General features: G+C 39.4%; 1 protein-coding gene across 6 annotated transcripts in view; it reads left to right on the forward strand.

The window, feature by feature from the left end:
• SH3D19 (SH3 domain containing 19) overlaps positions 1-19,974 on the forward strand; it is a 93,406-nt gene that overhangs the window by 19,155 nt on the left and 54,277 nt on the right. The window lies entirely within an intron of this gene.

A 19,974-nucleotide genomic window follows, 5' to 3' on the forward strand; every position in this document is an offset into this window, starting at 1 on the left:
TGACCTGACCTTTTCATTTGATTTTTACAGTCTACAATTTTTGTATATTTTTACAATACTGTAGGCTAGCATTTATAGCTGGAAGACAGTGTAGCATTTTCTTACAGCTGATTTGATGAGTTGGATCTATTGTGCGATATGATGAGAGAGGATGTTTTTCCCATCTCTCCTCCATCAGCCACAGCGCTGTAGCTGATTCCAACTGTGTTGAAGTTGCAGGGCAGTATTGCCTTTGTCTTTCAATCCTTGTATCTGCTTAAAAGCTCAATCACTGCATGTACTGTAATCCTTTAATACTTAAAAATACTACACTTTTTTCTTCAAAGTCTAAATGTTAGAACTTTCATTAGATCATGTCATATTCTAGTAATGTCAAATTAATCCAAACCATTATTAAAAGGAAATATACTTTTAACAAAATGTTTAGTTTAAGGTTGAAACAGCTTCAATCTCTTCCCCTTTCTTCTCTTTAGTCACCCTCACCAGTACCTTTTTGCTCTGGAGTGTGTTTTAGAAGTTTGAATTTGGACCAAAAATAAAGTAAAACACCAGACTTTTTTCCTTGGAATTGGAAAGTCAAATGTGGACCAGCCTTGGCAATAAAGCATTGCCCTAGGTTGCCTGGGCTACAGTTTACAAATTCTTATGTGAAAAGCACAGAATAATTGACATTACAATGTAGATTGCTCATAGTGTTGAGAGAAATGCAGCTTTCAGTAGTCTTTCATTCTTGTTAGTAGTGCATGTGCTTTCTGACTGTATCTTCTGCCCCCTTTGCAGTTTCACTCCATTATGTCATGAGCTGTGAGGAAGAAAAGCCACCATTTAAAGGGTAGCGTTGTTTTGTGCACACTTCTCTGCTGTTTCCAGACTGGAACCAGGAGCAGCCTGCCTTACTTAAATGATGTACTGTGCTAATTGGTATTGCTATACTCAGTGGTTAATCTTTCATTATAATTGGAAGCATTATTTTGATGAGACAAATTGCTGGGAGAGATTCTTATCCCAAGTCTGGCCATTTCATGCCCAGAAAAAGACTTGCAATTCCATCAAGGCCAAAGCCCCTTGAGATAAGATTTGAGGGAAAACTAAATTGTGAAATATGCAAGGCTAAAACTGAAGTGCAAAGCATACTTCTCTTGTGACATGGGCAGGATTTCTGAGCTGTTTGAATTCTACTGGGGACAGGTTTATGCTATTTTATGATGAGCTACTGCACTTAGTACACTGTCCTTTCTGGGAGCAATTCATGACAGGGGAAGAAGAAAATACAGTGGTTCAGAGGCATCTTGGCTACTTATTTCTTAAACTGCGTGTTGAGGGATTCATATCTTAAAAGCACTAAATACTATCCCTCTCATGGTCTCAAGTGGAACAAAATTGACACTGCAGGTCTTGAACTCAAGGTCTAGAAATAAGAGTTTCTGCACTAGAATTCCTATGAAATATTGGAGGTGGACATGGGGAGACCAGTTGACAAGATGCAGGAATAAGCAGTGAGCCTTAAGAAAAGTAGATAACCTGAGATGAGTCAGCAGATGCAGATGCTTCCAAGAGAGAGCTAGAGTAGCAGTTTATTGTTTAATACAAAACTCTGCTCAGATCTTACCCAGAAGTCTGTCAAGTCTAAGTAAAAATATGGAATACTGGTGTAAGAAGAGACAAAAAAAAGGCCCAGATACCCACCATTAACTCTTCCTCATGCATTGTAAGGTTAGGCTTTTGTCTGAAACATGATCATCATAATAAAAAGGTCACATAACAATATTTCTTATGATTTCAAGGCTCTAAAGTTTGCTCTTTCCAACCTCCTGTTTTTATATATTTCTCTACCCGTGTATTTCTAGATATATTTCAAGCTTGTGCTTGAGTGTTTGCAGTATTAGGGATGAAGAGTTTATATACAGCGAGACAAGGATCAGTTGTAAAACACACCTTGGACATAATTCATTTGCAATGAAAGATATATTAAAAAAAACCTGTTCTAGGTAGAACAGTATTCAAATGGTCATTAACATAGTTATTTACTATAGGGTGATGCCATTTAGAAGAATTTTTACAGCAGTATCAGGAACTCTGACAAATATTCTGGTTTGATTATTAGCCTATCAAATTGTAGCATGGGAGAAATGCTACAGAAAGAAGAAATGTTGACCCTCCATTCAGGAGGGTGATACAGGGATCTAGCACAACATGCGCAAGAAATCTGGAGAGTGGATGAACCAAAGATCATAGATAATGATTTAAAGGGAGGGAAACAGATATTAGGTAGCATATAGAAAATATGCATTATTACATTATCTTCTGCCTCTTTTGGTAACCATCTGACACTCAGGAGAGTTTGGAGAAAGCAAGGATTAGCAGAACAGGGTCTGTGTGTCTATTTTGTGTATTGCTCTGCGCTGATTTTTTTGTTAAATATAGCACATTAGTAATATCAAAACAAATGTTTGCTGAATCCAAATAAAACTTATTGCTATGTAAAATTTTTATCAAGAAACATTTAGTTTCATGACCTAATAGCCATCCTTCAGTTGTTACATTTCAGACAGTATTAAAATATATCTCTACTGGTAACAGTGGTCTGTAATTATAATTCTTGATTTTATGATCAGGTCATACTTGTACTGCTGTCTTGGATAGCTTCACGTCATACACTGCTGTAACACAAGTCAGTTAGGTCAAAAAGATCTTTATTCCTCTAAATGTTTCCAAACTGAAAGTTATATGATAGTAATAGAATAAAAGGTTTCAGGCATCTACATATTTGATTGAGTTAATCCTTGAACATAAGTAAAGCTTGTAGTAGGAATTGGATTTGTTTTTCTTCTTTTTGTTAAGGATTATGGATGAAAAAATCCTGAAATGCAGTCCTATAATTTGGTATGTCATTGTAGTTCCCTTGACCTTGGAGATGAGAGAATGAAGGTAGCTAACAACTGCAGCAATTTATTGAGAGTAGGGTATCAATCACTTGAAGTCAAGTAAGAAATTTTGATTTTTAGAATATCAGTGTCTTCTGTGAAAAATGGGGAGAGGGATGAAAATAAGTAGTTCATTTCTAGAAACAGATCCTAGGTTTTGTTGCATATACTCTGCATGCTGACTGTAGTATGCTTAAGTTCTTTTACAGCTGGTTGCCTTCATTTGATTGCAGTAAACTGATCTTTTTTATTTAAAATTCATCAAGTAAACTAGGCAAGTAGAAAAAAAGTCTTTTGTTCCTTTATAAACAAGCACTTACAGTGGCTAATCAAAGGGTCTACTGATCCCTTTAGTGAAGTTCTGGTAAATCAACTAATTGTTTTTATGAACGGTATTTTGTACCCAACATCGGTTTTAGTTGTTTGGGTTTTTTTTATTTTTTTTAATATAGCAGAATTCCATTAGCGGGAGCTTTTCTGCATTTATATATAATGGTGATTTTGTGAAATTGCATTTAAGAAATACCACGGTAACAGTCTGATTAAATCATCTGTAAATCCTGAAAAGACACCCTTGAATGAAGATCTTAAGAGTTTAACAGAGGATGAAGGGAATCTTAAGGCACTGGCTTTGCAACTGTCCCTACGTTATAATTAAAATGAGGTGTTTTTACAAATCAATATGCTTTTGAGGTCTTGAAAACAGACAGTAACAGGTTTTTTATGTTGTAACCATTACAGTCAGTCATTTAATAATTTCACAGGATCATAGAATATCCTGAATTGGAAAGTGTCCACAAAGATCATTGAAATTCAACTCCTGGCCCTGCACAGAACCATCTCCGAGAGTCACACCGTGGCCTGAGACCACTGTCCAAATGATTCTTGAACTCTGTCAGGCTTGGTGCTGGGACCACTTCCCTGGGGAGCCTGTACCAATGCCTGACCACTCTAGGTGTGAAAGAACCTTTTCCTAATATCAAACCTAAACCTTCCCTGACACAACTTCTGGCCATTCCCTCAGGTCCTGTCACTGGTCACCATAGAGAAGAGATCAGTGTCTGTCCCTCCTCTTCCCATCATGAGGAAGGTGTAGACTGCAATGAGGTCTCCTCCAGGATGAACAGACCAAGTGACCTCAACCACTCCTCACACACCTTCCCCTCAAGGCCCTTTGCCATCCTTGTTGCCCTCCTCTGGACACCCTCTAACAGCTCAATGTCTTTCTTCTATTTTGGCACCCAAAACTGCCCCTAGCACTCAAGGCGAGGCCATCCCAGTGTAGAGCAAAGCAGGACAACCCTCTCCCTTGTCCAGCAAGCAGTGCTGTGTCTGATGGCCTCTAGGACAAGATTGGCCCTCCGGGCTGCCAGGACACAATGACTCACATTCAACTTGCCATGGAACAGGACTGCCAGCTCCCTTTCTGCAGCACTGCTCTCTAGCCTCTCATTCTCCCAGTCTGTGTGTACATCCATAGTTGCCCTATCTGAGGTGTAGAATCTGGCATTTGTCTTTGTTCAACTTTATATTGTTGGTGGTTGCTCTGTCTTAGTTGAAGGGGCAGGGTGAAGAGACTTCTGCTGCTTCGGTACTGAGAAATCACAGAATAGTGAGGAGGTCGTGCAGGTCATGTAATCAAGCATCATGCTCATAGTGGGAAGATGCTGATACTAGATGAGGCCAATGATGTTTTGTTATAGCCAAGATTTGAAAATCTCCCAGGAGCAAGAAGTATTCGGCCCACTCAGAGGCTGCTTGTCTCTCATTTAGTAAGTTTATTTCCAATTTAAAGTACTGTGGGAAACACTACCAAAAGAAACAGTCTAAACACTGGACTGCTTAATGTCCAGGAGAACTGGATTCCTTCACACAAGCATCCTGGAGTACTGTTTTTCATCACTTTGTTTAAAACCCTTGTGTTGTCTACTAGCAATGTCTGGACAACCTTGTCAGTTCTTCTGTTTTACATAGAAAAATTTCAGACTTTTGCCCATCTTGCCAGTGTTACAGACCATAATACACATCTGAAATTTGAGACTTTGAACATTGCTGGCACTCCATCTGAATGGGAAGAGTTGTGTGTAGACAAATGAATGAATGTTGGGGGCTGTTTTATTGTGATATTCTTACTCGTTATATTTAGCTTTTGCAATTTTTAAGGCTAGGGAGTATCAGGTTACCCTTGGTGTAAGCATGCTTTTAGGCTGTGAAAATAGAGATATCCTGTTTTGTACCCTCCCAGGAGGTCAGAAGTTGGGGTAGTTCTAAAGAGTATCTAGTCTCCTTTCCAAATCCTTGGGGTGCAGTTTCATGATTGCCCTGAGCTGAGCTACGCCTGTGTTGCTCTGAGAAGGAAAGGTCTCATTGTCTCCTTTGAACTGCTGTCAGTGTTCATGTGATTAGTTGGGTCAAAAGACTGGTCTCCAGGGAAAAAAAATAGCCGTCTCTCTACTTCACAGATGAAGCAAGTTCAGCATAAGGGGGTAGAGTGATTTCTTGCAAGTTCCATGATCAATCAATGGCAGAGCTGGAAGCAGGGGCTCTGAGTTTTGGCTTTCTTGTTGTCATCTTACAAGGAGGGGCATTTGACTCCTTTTTTTTCATTGAGAGAAATACATTTTGGATTCACTCAGTGCAATCCTATAGGCTAAATAGAGATTTAAACTGCTGCAATTTGGATTTGGAATCTCCTTATGTGTCTTTCTTTTGTTTATCATGTGTTTCTCATTATCATGTGCTTTCACATCGGCACTGTTTCTTCTGGGAGTGGTATAAGCTGGAGCAATTTTGTGCAGCATTTTTGTTTGATTGCTTCTTTGCCACAATACATCATTATGCTTAATTTTTGATTTGCAGTGTGAATTTTTACTCCACTCAGCTTCTACTTACCTGTAAGTGAGGGAAAAAAGAATCACAGGTAGAGCTAAGGAATAAATGGCAGATGGGTTCAGCGTAATTTTTGGTAGTTAGGGATCACAAGAGTATCTACAGCCCAGTCCTTGGGGTGTTTGTTTTAATGTTGCCAATTCACCATTGTTGTTTTTTTGGCTATTCTTCTCACAGACAGCAGTGAAGAGTAATTGTGAAGGGTGTATCCTAGCCAACATCCTAGATCCCTTATTCCTAAACAGAGAAGAGGGATTTGTTTTAATTAAAAGAGTGCCCTGTTCCTGGTTTCTGCAAAGGGATTTCTGAAGGAAGACTGTTTGCTCTGGTGCCCTGAACAACTCCTTCCATTGTCTGGGCTACTCTCCAGTGCTTATTCTAATTCATAAAGGAAGATAATGTTGCAAATGAGATGGTTGTTCAAAGAATAAATAGAAAAAGTCTCACCCTCTGTCTTCACTGAAAGAGTTTCACTGCTTGTTTAGGCATCTTGTGTACATAAGCAAGTTTCACCATCCCATCATCTTTCAGAATAGACTCCTATATAAAGTAGTGAGGACCATCCAGACATGTGGCCACACTCCCTGTGCATTAGGAGAATTATCAGGGGCATGAACAACCATGATAGATATTAGTTCTAACAAAGGTGGTTTCAGGAAGGACACAATTGCACATTTTTAAAGCCAAATTAATCAGTCATGGTTATAATTCTGCTTCTTTATAATTATTTTTTTTCTCCCAAGATTTCTTAATGATGAACAGCAGATTAAATTTATGTGGTAGCTGAGAAGGAGGGCTGGGAGAGGATTCTTTCCAAAGGTATTTGTACTGTTCTCAAAGAAAACAGAAAAGGAGGAGGAGCTGCTAAGGGAAACCTACAGGATACGTGTCAGGGCTCAGGAGGCAGACTCAGCAGATTGTAAACCTGTAATGCAGAAATAGTAATTGTTCAGTTGTCTCTGAGAGAATTTCATGTTGATATTTTTAAAGTGTTGGAGCTTTCGTTTATTTCCCTAAGGATATATGTTGGTTTCTGTCTAGGCTTAGTATCTGCATTTTCCTTTGCCTCTGGAATTTGAGTGGGAGAGCTCATTTTGCAATTATTATATTCATTTTAAATGCCTCTTACTCTGATGTGCACAAAAGAGAAGAGATTGTTGTTTCATTCTTTTTTTCTTTTTTTCTATACTGCTCACCTACTTTGTAATTTCATTGTAAGTTATTTCTTTGGTGTATTTGTTCTTTATTCTAGTACAAGGAATCAGTTACCTTAAGTAGCAGCATCTGATTTGGCAGGTTGAACATTGAAATTATTAATCAAGTACTCTTAAATAATATTACATTTGCATTCTTAATGACATCATGGGGCTAAATTATTCCTGGTGAGGCCTGTCACATTGATAACTTCTTCCTCTTAAATGTATTTTAGTGTAATGTACAGTACATTGTGCAGTTTGCACTGCCATGGTTTAGACACTGATCCTGTTGTTTGTGAGAAATTGCATTTCTGATTTTGCTACAAAATTTCTCTGTTCAAAAGTGGTATTTTGCTCAGTGCAGACATCACCATTTGAATTTAAGCCATGTTTGTGTATTGACTCTGTCCTAGTTTTGGCCATCTGTGACAAATCACAGGCTCAGCTGAGCTCAACAAGGATGAGTTTGGTTTTCATCTGTTCCAGCTGCTTCAGCCTCAAGAGAACTAAGATCCAGTGATACAAAAAGTCATGTAGCCTATTCCCTTGGAGGCTTACAACCAAGACAGGTCGCCAGCAGGTCTCTTGCCACAGGAGGGTCCCCTGCTACAGAGTACTGAAGTTAAACAGTGCAATGCTAAATGTGGAAAGTATTCATAGTGATATGGTCTTTATAATTATGCATAGCTGCATCTTAATTTGAGGAGCATTGTCACAAGACTCTTGTCATCTGACTATGGTGGACATTGCCTTCTCCTGAGGATTGAGGCAAAGGTTGACTTCTAATTAAAGAGAAGGTCCAAATCTAATCAGGGTGTTCCAAACACAAGCAGTAATTACTTTGTTAAATCTCTCTTTTGATCTATAGCATAACATCTGGGTGAAGCAAAAGAAGTACCTCAATGAGATTACATTTTATTAGGCAATACTTTTGCTTGGAATAAATGCTTAGTAAAAAGAAACAGCTTTGGTTTTACTATTAGGATTCTTTTATTTCATGTCATTGGACTTGTGTTTCCCCATCCCCTCAGACACTGGTATCTGGTATCTAGTATTAGAACCTGAAAAGAGGTTGTAGAAGTAAGAGGACTAGAGGAAATGGCCTTAAGCTGAGACTGGGGACATTCAGATTAGATATTATTTTTTTAAAAAAAATCACTGTTATGGTAGTCAGGCACTGGAATAGATTGCTCAGGGAGGTAATGGAGTCTCCATCCCTGCAGGTGGCCAAGAGATGTCTGGATCTGGTGCTGTATGATACAGTTTAAAGGTTTAGTAGCTCAGGGGTTACAGTGGTGGTGTTGGGTTGACAGTGGAACTTGATCTTAAAGGTCTCTTCCAGCCTTGATGATTTTATGATTTTGTGAGTGCAGTATTAGTTCAAACTATCCAGATACCATTCTGTGATTGGACCAAGTCAGGAAGTTTCTTTCCTCTCCCAAAAACACGGTTTCTTTGGACAACTATTTTTAAAAACATTGTGTTGTTTTACTGCCTTTTTCCCACAACCAATTCTAAAATGTCCATGAATAGCTAAAAGCATGTAGTGCTCCTGACAGGTGAAGGCTGCACAACTAGGAGGAAAGAGAACAGTATGATGGGACAAGTACTTCAGTGACAGCTTCAGGAGAGGTTTCTCACCACACCTTACTGGTGTATAGGATAAAAGATTATTTATTTTGCTATTCAATCTATCTTCTTCCTTCCAAGGCTGTTGACAAGGACATGAGTTCTGTTAAATGAACTCTTTACAGTGTGAACTGACTAGAAATGATTTCTGTTAATAACCGTTTTTTTTTTTTTCTCACCTAAGACAGATCTGAAATGACAACACAGTTCTCTGGTGCAACTTGAAGCTATTTCCTCTTGTCTTTTTGCTTGTTATTTGTCAGAAGAGACAGCCCCTCACCTTGATACAACCCATTTTCATGTGGTTGTAGAGAGCAATAAGGTCTCGCATGAGCCTCTTTTTCTTCAGGGTAAACATCCCCAACTCCCTCAGCTGCTTGTCACAAGATTTGTGCTCCAGACCCTTCACCAGTTTTGTTGCCCTTCTCTGGACACTCCTAGCACCTCGGTGTCCATCTTGTAGTAAGGGGCCCAAAGCTAAACACAAAATTCAAGGTATGGCCTCAGTAGTGCTGTGTACATACAGACAATCACTGCATTGGTTCTGCTGGCCACACTGTTTTTGATACAGGCCTAGAAGGCTACCTGGATATATTGTGGCTCATGTTCAGACACTATCAACCAGCATCCCCAGGCCATTTTCCACCAGGCAGTTTTCCAACCACTTTTCCCTCTGCGTGTAGCAATGCCTGGGGTTGTTGTGGACCATGTGAAAAACCCTGCTCAAGCAGAGTCGTTACAGAGCACATTGCAGGGATTGCTTCCACACTGTTTTTGAGTATCTCCAGTGAGGGAGATTCCAGAACTTCTGTGGAAAATTTGGCCCAGTCACCTGCACAGTAAACAAGTTCTTTCCCATGTTCAGGTGGAACTTCCTGTGCATCAGTTTCTGTCTCTTCCCTCTTATCCTGTCACTTAAAAGCACTGAGCACAGCCTGGCTCCATCCTCTTGTCACCCTCCCTGCAGATACTGAGACATTGATGAGGTCCCCTCTCAGTTTTCTCAAAGCTGAACAGGCCCAACTCTCATCTTGTTATTTTAAGGGAGATGTTCCAGTCTTATCATCATCTTCATTGTCCTCCTCTGGACCTGCTCCAGGAGCTCTATGTCACTCTTGCACTGAGGAGCCCAGAACTGGACATAGCACTCCAGATGTGCTTCACCAGAGCTGAGCAGAGGGGCCTTGCCCTGCTGGCATTGCTCTCTGAGGGAAGTGATACTTTGTATTTATTAGCCCACAGTGGGTTTTCATTAGGGTTTCTTTAAATTCATATACACTTCTAGTGTGTTGTGGCAAGCAGTACCAAAGCTTAACCTCACGTTGCATGTTGAAAAGTCTCTTTGACTGTTTTGAGCTTGATGTCTGATAGTTTTCTATAATGCTTTCTACGTTCTGTAGTAGAGAGTAAGTAGTAGAGAGTCGTAAGAGACTGAGCTGTCATTCCCTATAGCTTTGCTGCTTCTTGAGATAGTTAAAGTGGTGTTTTTCTGCTTTTAAATAGATCATGTAAATCAATTAGGTAATCTTAAGGAAAAGGTCACTATTCCTTTCGAAGGCCTAGGGGCATTTTAGCAAGAGGTAAGAAGGCTGACTGATACAGGATAAAGGAGGGGAACGATTTACTGCCTTTGGAATTAAGGGCATCACTGAGAGCAGAGATAAGAGAAATTACCTGCTTATGTTATCTGTATCCAGGGCCTTTAAATTGCACTGGAGATTGAAAAAAGGTAATATTTACTGTCTATGTCTGTTCCTGTAAAAATTACTGACCAAGGGTTAGAGTTTAAAGATGAAGTGGTTGTTAGAAGAGAAGGGTAACCCCACTGGTCCCTGGTTTTGCTGGTTTTTTTTCAGTTGTTGGAGTAAGCTGATACTTTGTGGCTCTTTTTAATTTCCTCTGCCTAATTTACCTGATGACATATGGCACATTGATTGAAGTACATGGAGGAGCATGTGATAAAGCTATGTGTTTGATGAGGGAAGGGTACTAATATCTGTGGCTGTGAAATGTTTTGGAGAGGTATTTCTTATGGCTGTTGCTCTGACAAGGTCCGATTCAATCTGTTCTGCAAGGTGTTTGTTTCTGAAGCTAAATTTAGTTAAGTGGCAAAAAATAATAGTGATTGTTTCATCCAAGTTGTAATCATCCATTAGAGACTGCAGTATTTACTGACTTGCCATATAATTTGAGGTCCATGATGTTGTAAGACAGCCAGCATATATGACTGAAGGTGGAGGAAGTTCCTTTTGTCTTGTAGTATGTTTGCATGGTGACTTGCTCAAAGATGAGCTGTCCCCAGATGTTAAAGGCCTTTTCTCAATTGTTGAGGTAGGTATTTTGTTCTTACAGCAAATTCAGTGCTGTTCCCAGCTATCAGGATTTTGCAGTGAGATAGATGCATGTTCTGTAGGCATTGGAGTGATTTTAAAAATTTCTTTGGCTCTGTGGGTCAATGCTTCTATTTCACTCTTAGAAAAAAATTTGAGTATGTGTGAACTTAAATGCTTTTCCCCAGCCTGGGCTAGCAAAGATGTTAACTTTACCTATACACTATACCAACATTCTTGTAGAATCAGAATTGAAAGACTTGAAAAATAATCTTTGATGCATATCTTTTTAGAGTGGTTGACCCTTAATCTCAGAGTTGCTGGATCAATGTGAGTGTATAAAAAGGACTGAAGTTTAAGGTCATGTTTAAACTTAGAGGTAAACATTGCAGACCTACAGATATGTGAAATGTATGGTTTGTTGTTATGTAGCGCAAATTTTTGGTGAATAATTTTCTGTATTTTGTGACTAAAAGCTTTGTCAATATCTGTGACATTAAAGAAAATGAAGCATTTCAAGAAGGGCAAGGGAAAATTGTTCAGGAAAACCTGCCACTTCTCTGACTGAACTGCGTGCAGAGTATCTTCTGGAAAGACAGGTCCAGAAGGTTAGGAGATTTCATTTGACAATTTCTGTGCCCTGTGCATTCTGTAAGGGCCACTGTTACAAGATCATGGATCTCACATACTGTAGGGTGTAACTGGGTGAGTCAGCAGTACATTGCAACAAGATGTGATCATGCACGAAGATGGTTTTACTTTTGCGATATTTTAATGTAAGAGGATTGAAAATTAGTGTTTCTGCTCCTTTTAAAATTATTTATTTATAAGTACAAACAGCCTGTTTGAAACCAATATGTTTCTTTATATGGATAACCTTGTAGTATTAACCACATCTTTTGGCTGTTGGTTTGTTCACATTTATGTTGTGGAAGGGGTTTAGGTTTTTCTTTGTTTCTCATTTTTAAGCACTCAGTTAAAGCTTCACTATGTTTGATGCAGATGTTTTAATATTTCTGTCATGTAGGCTGTCCCTTCACAACAAATGCCTTTATTCTCAACAGAGATCTATAATTAAAACAATGAGGAAATTCCCTTTGTTTCCTCATTCAGCTAAAAGTTAAACTCCAGCATATTTCATGCTGCTTGTTTGACTCGGCTGGCTTATAAAGAGAGTCAATTAGGCTGAAGGAGCACAGAAATCTTATGGCATGGGACTTGTCAAAGAACTGAGCATTGGCAATTGTACTTTAAAATTCTCAAAGATGCTCAGCTGATCTTTTGGCACTGAGGTCATGCCAGTACGGAATGCTTCTTGTAATCCAAGTTCTGTGGGTTAGGTTGAACTTAACATTTTCGATCCAAAAGGTCTGGTTCTGTCTCACAGTCCTGGAATTGTGCTGCTAATCTTTGACTAGGCAATATCCAGATGCTGTTTCAACTGCTGAATGTAGAACCTATTAAGTAGTGTTCCCTGGGAAGTAAGACTCAATAATTCACCTGTCAGAGGCCTCGGTTGCCTCAAGATTCCCCAGGAGCTCCTTCCTTATTACTTTAGATTCCTCTCAAAGGATGCACAATAATTAAGGAAATGGGCATATATTTTACAGATTTTTACACAGGAAATAAACATATCTAGGTAAAATAAGAAACACCTATAGGTTGTTGCCTTGGTCTGATTACTGCTGTGATGACTTTGACGTCTGTATACTTGCAAGCACCTGAGCTTTTTCCACTGGATTCCTATAGCATATGCATCATCTGGGTCCTGCTGAGTTCTTGCCCTTGCAGTCAACACCCCTTTATTCTTGCCTATTTTTCTCTGGAGCAATGTTCTTTTGTGTTTCTATTCTGAAGCTTCTCTGTTTTCAAAAGTCCAGCTGAAATATACTCATCTTTTAATTTATTTGGGTGATTTCCCCACCCATGCTTTATTGTTTTTTCCTTACTGATCTGCAGATAAGTGATTTAATAAGGATTTAAGATTCTCAGTGCTATAAAAGTAGTGTTGTCTATTTTATTACAGTTATTATTAACATTTCTTATCAGATAAGAACATTGACAAGCCACTTTTTCCCTGTACAATACTTCAAAGATAGACTTACCACTATACTCATTATCTTCTATGAAATATAGAAACTGTTTGAAGAAAATCTAATATTCATACACTATAACAGTTAAAGCCCTATAAAGACACCTTGGATCCTATGGATCCATATTTACTGGTTTTTTTAATGCCTTTGTCCTGCTCATCCTTCATGATTAAACCAGGTTTTATTCATCTGTGATGTCAATTATAGAGGTTCTGGAGCTCATTTAACGACCAGGTTATATTTGATGTATGGAGATGTATGAAGCAAGCAGAATGTGCTGTCAATGGCTAGAGAAGGCTTTGATTTACTGACTGAAATGCAACTTCAAGTAGTTGAATAAAAAAAAATTCTTCAGAAATAGGCTTTGTTTTGTACTCTTTAACTGTAAAAGTAGGGCACTGTCATCTTTCCCCATGTGCAAATGCAGAAACTCCGTCGACTTTCATGATAAAGTATTCCCATCAGCAGAAGCTGCACTTTACAGCTAAAATGTTCTATTTGTAAGCACTGGTTCTTCCCTTCTGTTTTTCATGGTTACTTTTGTGTCTGAATATAATGCTGGCTGGGTCCAAATATCCTGTCCCTATCACTATAACAATTCAGTGATACTTTTATTTGCATTTAGAGTGCTATATTGCTATTATGCTATTATTAAAATTATAGATTTTTCATACTCATAATTATTTACTACCAAGATTAAATTGCCATTAATCATAAATACTATTTACTGATTTTAGTCAAAACATACTAGCAGGCTTATCATAACAGTGAGTGTGATAGATGGCATATCAGGGTAGCCCTTTTAGCTGTTAGAGGAGGGCCAAAGTCTTCCTGTAGAATACATTTTATTGGGAGCTGAAATTAGTCAATATGCAATGAAGACTGGGAGTGACTTGAATCATGCTCTAAGGATTTGCCTTTTTTGGAATGGCTGTGTTTATAGATTCATCTTAGGGTAAGGGGGGCAGTTCAGTTTGGGTTGTTGACTGAAAGAAAATGCTGTAGAAAATCTATCTAGAATGTCTGTATCTCAAGATCAGGAAAGAGTTCAGGGTGCACACAGGCCAACTGACTCAGATTCACAAAAAATTTGGGAGGTGTTTCAGCTTCAGCATCTAAGCTGGACGTTACTAAACGTGGACAATGTTGTAACCTCATGACTTGTAGACTGCTGTGAGAATTGAAGTGTGAAATATTATCATCTGCCGCCATGATTTGCTTTGGCTTCCTGCTTGTATTCTGCCTTAAAATTGAAGGTTTGGTTGGTAAAATATGATCCCAAAGTATGACAGTGACAAGACATGAATATGTAGTAAGTGGTTGAAGAAACAGCTAGAGGAAGTTCCTGAAAGTATTTCCCTATGCTGATCAACATGAGCTATTTTAATTAGCAGAGCAACTGGACTTTAGCTGCTGCTTAACTACATCTTCACTTGTTCAGACAGTGGAAAGTTGCTATTGTGGCATTCATGAAGTGAGGCAAAAGCAGAAATTCTCAGCATATTGATGAGGATTTAATTGTCATTGGAATTAATTGCTGGTTCAGGATTTCTTGCTTTTGGGGCTGAAACCAAGAGAGAAGTAAAGTTGTGTGGGTTTGTCTTAATTTCTAGAAAATCTATCTATACTATTGAGCATGTGATTTCTTAGGTGTCTAGGTCTATTTAGCTTCCTGTACCCACAGGGCCAGGACTTGCATGAGCTAGCAGAGAACATATAAGTTTTCATTTTACAGAAAGATTGTGGGGACAGGCTGCTGTCAACTGTGTTTTTTGTGGTGATTGTCTGATCTCCTAATGAGTCAATATGTATCATCACCACTAACAGAAAAAAAAAAATTGATCAGCTCATACTGAAGGATGAGAAGAACAGCTGACATGAGGTATAGCCAGCATTTGGTGATTTGCCATCAGATTAGTGGCAGTCATGGACTTAAAGGATTGTTTTGTCAGTGAAGGCTGAGCTGCTCACCTCAAGGACTGCTGCTGGCCTCCCTATCCATACCCATCACTCTCCGGTGCCACCCTTATGGTCATGTGGCTCTGCAGCCAGCTGGAGCAGGTGGCCTCTCTGGCTGAAAATTAATCAGGATATTTGGGATAGGATTCTTTTTTGTAAACAAAATACTTTATCTAATCCAGCAGACTTGTGACCATGCCAGAAGTAACACAAGAGAGCTGGTGGAAATGGTGAGTGTGGGGAATGGCGAGCCAGGAGTACTGGCTGTGCAATGTCCGCTTCTCTGACGGTGTTGGGGAAAGTGGACCTGGGCTCCATGGGCCATGTCAGCTTATTTACACTATCAGCTAGAGGACTGGGGCTCCTCAGCAGTTGAGGCTTTGACCACAGTGGCTGCATTTTCAGTACAAATTGTCTTCCACAGGATTCATAAAATTCTGTCTACTGCACCCACATAGTGAATTTGGGATAGTTATGAGTCTTCTGTTTTAGTTTTAGGAGCTTTTTTATAGAGCCAGTAAGTCTGTCTCTCGCCTGCAGTGGTGGTAAATCTGATCATTTGCATCACCCCTAATTTAGCTATAAAATTATTATCATCTTTATGTAATCCAGTCTGCAGTGAAATAATTTAGGTGACATTTAAACATTTTGTGCTTGAAATAATGTCTTCTAATAAGTTTTTAGAATGTTGCAGTGTAGTACACTAGCTGTTAAAAAGATGGCATGATTTCTAAAGTAACTGAGAGGAATATATGATGCTTTTTATTAAACTAGTGTTTTGCCTTACAGTAGTTTCAGCATGAGCTATTTTAAATTCTTGGCTCACATTCCAAGAAGTCACAAGACATTAAAAATAGCAACATTTTAATTCTTTTTGCTCTGTGTGTGAATACAAAGTAGGGTCAACAACCATCACAATTGCACATATGTTTAACTTTTACACGGGTATATGAACCTAAGGACTGATACTTTATGAAAAGCTTCATAGAACTTGACATAAGGAATACATTTTGAGACCTTGGAATAGATGGTTCAGAATATTAATTTTTTGGAACAACTGATGACTCTTTTTCATTATTTTTGTTGGCTTTTTTCCCCCTTAAGGCTTTTATGTATGTCTAGACTAATGTATGAAAAAAGTGCAATCAGTTTTCCTGTAGAATATTAATTGTTATGTTAGTTTAGGTAAATAAAGTAAAGGTTCTAGTTCTGATAAAAGGAGCAGGAGATATGAAGGTCTATTCAGTTCTTGCTGAGAATCCCATGCAAGCCTATAGGAAGGTGTGGAAGTAGATGGCAAAAAGATGATGAAGCAGTCTAGTAACTTGGGATGTCTTTTTTTTATCTCAAGCAGTATCACAACCTGTAGAGCAGAAGACTGTAGATAGCCAAGGGAGACCCTCCCTAGATGGTTGTGGGTAGGCTCACATGCAGGAAGGGGACAGTCAAAAACCAGTCCTGTCTGTGATCTCCAGAGACAAATAAAATCCATCAATCCTCTACCTGTTTGCACTCATGAGCCAAGCTGCTTCACAGTCAGTCAGCTTGTGGGAATGTGCCCATGTGGTACCCTCCATTGGGCTGGAGATTCTGCTGCTCCTGAACCAGCTAAAGGACTGGGTGGATGAAAGGATAGCCCAGAACCTCTGGGCCTCTTGGCTTAGACAGCTGTCCTGCTCTGGGTAGACACAGCTTCCTGCCTGCTCCCTTGGAGATGGCTATGTGATTTCAGTTTTATTCCACTTAAACAGCACCTCCCCTTCTCTGCTCTTTGGGGGCTGCCAAGGTGAGTGATGCTCATGCAGTTGCTGTGTTGGGTCAGGAGTCAACCCTGCAGGACCAGCCTTTCAAGAAACCTGGTAGCTGCACTGAAATTGTTTTTGAAGAGAGACAATACTCAGTCAGTGAAGTGTCGAAGCAAAGCCCCTGATGAGGGAGAAACCATGGTTTATGCACAGTAAGTGCACTTACTCCACTGAACGGTTTACAACTCTTTGCCTAGTCTACCTTGTGGCAATTTTATTTACCTAATGTACAGATCCGAAATAGGCTTTTGAAGCATTTTCCCCAAGTATTTATATTTGGGAAACCTGTCTTTGAAACTCAGAGCACAGCCTACCAGAAAGAATGAGTAGGTGTTTAACAACTTGAAACACACCACTACAGGTTCTTTATCTTTCAGAAGTGGTGACCCATAGTACCCTTTTGATATTACTGCCAAATTTGAAGTGTCCAACTGCTTTCAGCATAGCAGGCACAGCAACTTACAGATCCCCTCTGAACTTACTGAGTGCAAAGTTCTGGGTGCAAAGTGGATTTTGAGGAGCTGGCAGGGGGAACTCATCGAACTTACTGCCTTAGCCGGAAATGAAACAAAGTTTGTGATTTAAATTAGCAGTTAGCAAGGTCTAGGATAAATGTGCAGATGTCAGAGGAGTTGCTATGGTTATCTACTCCTGCATGCTAAAAGCAGGGGTGAGGGGTGGAGGTGGTAGAGGAGAACTAGCTTGCATCTTTAGTTATTCTGTATTAGAAATGACTCTGCTGTTGTTGCTACTGTTTATAAGATTCCTTAACACTTTGAAACTTCCTGCTGTCTGCAAGGTTTTCTTCCAGCAATATGTGTTTGGACTTCACTTGTGTACATTGCAGGGCGGCACAGGAGCTGCTGTCTCCCACCCCCACAGCTAGTTATTGTCACACTGTCCCCTTGGGTATTCTCATGTAATTGTGGGACAAGTTGTGTTTTGGATGGATTAATTTTTCCTTTGCATGTGAGTTTGTGAGGATTTTTTTTTTCTGCCTTCTGGTTCATTGCTGTGCTGTACGAGCAGGAGGAGGAGCTGAAAAAGAGGCAAGGACCACACAGTATAGTAATTGCTGCAGCTCCTACCTCAACAAATAGGAAAATTAAATTTGATTTGGTTATATTAATTATTTGGATGGCTTGAGTGAAAACATGTTATTAACATGTGGAGCAACGTAACCTTAACACTTCTTTCTTCGCAACACAGAATAGGAGACCAGGAATTGATTTCTGTGGGGCAGGGACAGATAGGCTCAGCATAAGGTATGGGTAAAATCACCAGCTGCCCCAAGAACAGCATCTTATTTAAATTACTGGGGTTTAGTATATAATGAAGTTAGAAAGTTTGCAGTTTCTTTGCATGGCTTCGTGGGGGTCCAAAAAAAAAAAAAGGTGTCTACTGTCATTTCCATGTTTTTAAAGGGCTTAAATAATTGTAAGCTAGATGTGAATCAAACTTTCCTGGGGGTAGGAAATGTAGTGCTTTGCTAAAAGGTTGTCGATGAGTGACCTGTTAATGGAAAGTGGAGAAGAAAAACTGTCTTCTAACAGCTGGTTTTGCCTGTAAGCTCATAAATTTTCTAATAGAATTATCCTGGGTTCTAAATCACGGATAGTTGCATATTTCAGCTGCCTTGCTGCCCTTGATCTTTTCATTCTTCAACTTTGCTAGGTTGGTTTCATTAAAGGTTTTACTTCTTTGTTCTTTGCATTTTGATTTTAAAAAGTATTTCTATGTATCCTTTTGGACCTTATGCCATATAAAAAGCTTGAACTTGTGTCTACATGACGACTCCTATTATTTCCAGCCAAAAGTACTTGCTTTTATGTGGAAGTGTTTATCAGATTCTGAGGCAAATTGTGATGGGTCAAAGGGCTTTTGTTAGTGGAGGAAAGAACTTGCTCCTTTTCGTTCTTTTGTTCTGATACTTGAATGTGCATACTTCATAGATTTCCTAATTTCTGCCTATAAAACTTAAATAAATTCTGAAATCTTTGTATAATAAGTTATTGCTGCTCCAGAAGATTTCAGATTCATACTACCAGACTTTGGTCTTATTCCTCTCCCTGTCCGATAATAAATATGATTAAAATCCTAAAGATTGTAGTTATTCAGAGAAATGGAAGCAAAAGAATAAAGATTCAAAAATGAATATGCAAAAGAGACTTGAGATACAAGGAACTGAGAAAAGTCACAGGGTACCTCTATGAGGAACTCGACTAAAAGTGTTTCTTAAAGATAAGGCTGTGTTATGATCGGATACTTTGAAGGAAAATTAGAACCCTTTTCTGCTAAAAATGCACAGCGAAATATGACTGATAGAAATGTTTTCTAAAGCTGCTTTGTGAGCAGTGTGGATCAGGTCCAAGCAACATTTGAGCTGTTTCTGAAACCAGACAAATAGGAATTGTTTATCCTAGAACTAGCCAGACTGTTTCAGAAAACAGTTCAGTCATGTGGGAGCCCAGGGCGTACCCCTGGCCTCCTTGGGGGTCTCAAAACCCCCCTGGCAAGGGTCTCAAAGGCTCCTGAGTGAGACCCTGGTGTCACAGGTGCTGAGTTCTGACCCCTGGGGGAAGTTGTCAGCACAAAGAGAATGGAAACAAGCTACCAAAATTAGTGAAGTGTAAATCAGATTGTTAGAACGTAGATAAATAGGTTTTTTTGAATGTTTATGATAAGGGTCACGTGGCCAAGATGGAGAATTTGGGGGATGGGCACCTTTTCCTCCTTCTTCTCCATGTCATCCATGCTGGGTGACACGTTGGCACTCTTGGATTGGATGGGGTCAGGGCTGGACCATTTAATAAAATTTTATTGTATTGGGAAAATTTTGTAAACATGTAATACGTAATACAAACTATATAGGATAATCCCTGCCTTCACCAGGCAGATTCCACCATGGATGCCAGGCTGAGCAGACCGCTGCTGGCCAGGCAAAAAGTCCCAGAGATAAGAAATAATAAACAATTACTGGAACAAGAAAACACTGTCGCCAGCAATCTCTCTTCCGCTGCTTCAGAGAAAACCAGGGTTTGAACCACCTTCGTGTCCCTCTGGGGTGATCTCGGGGCAAAGGAGAAACCCCAGACTGGGACACAGTCAGAGCAGCATTTGTTTTAAGTCTTAGTTTCCAGAATGACTGT

Source organism: Erithacus rubecula, assembly GCF_903797595.1.
Source record: "Erithacus rubecula genome assembly, chromosome: 5".
In the NCBI taxonomy this organism is placed as follows: Eukaryota; Metazoa; Chordata; class Aves; order Passeriformes; family Muscicapidae; genus Erithacus; species Erithacus rubecula.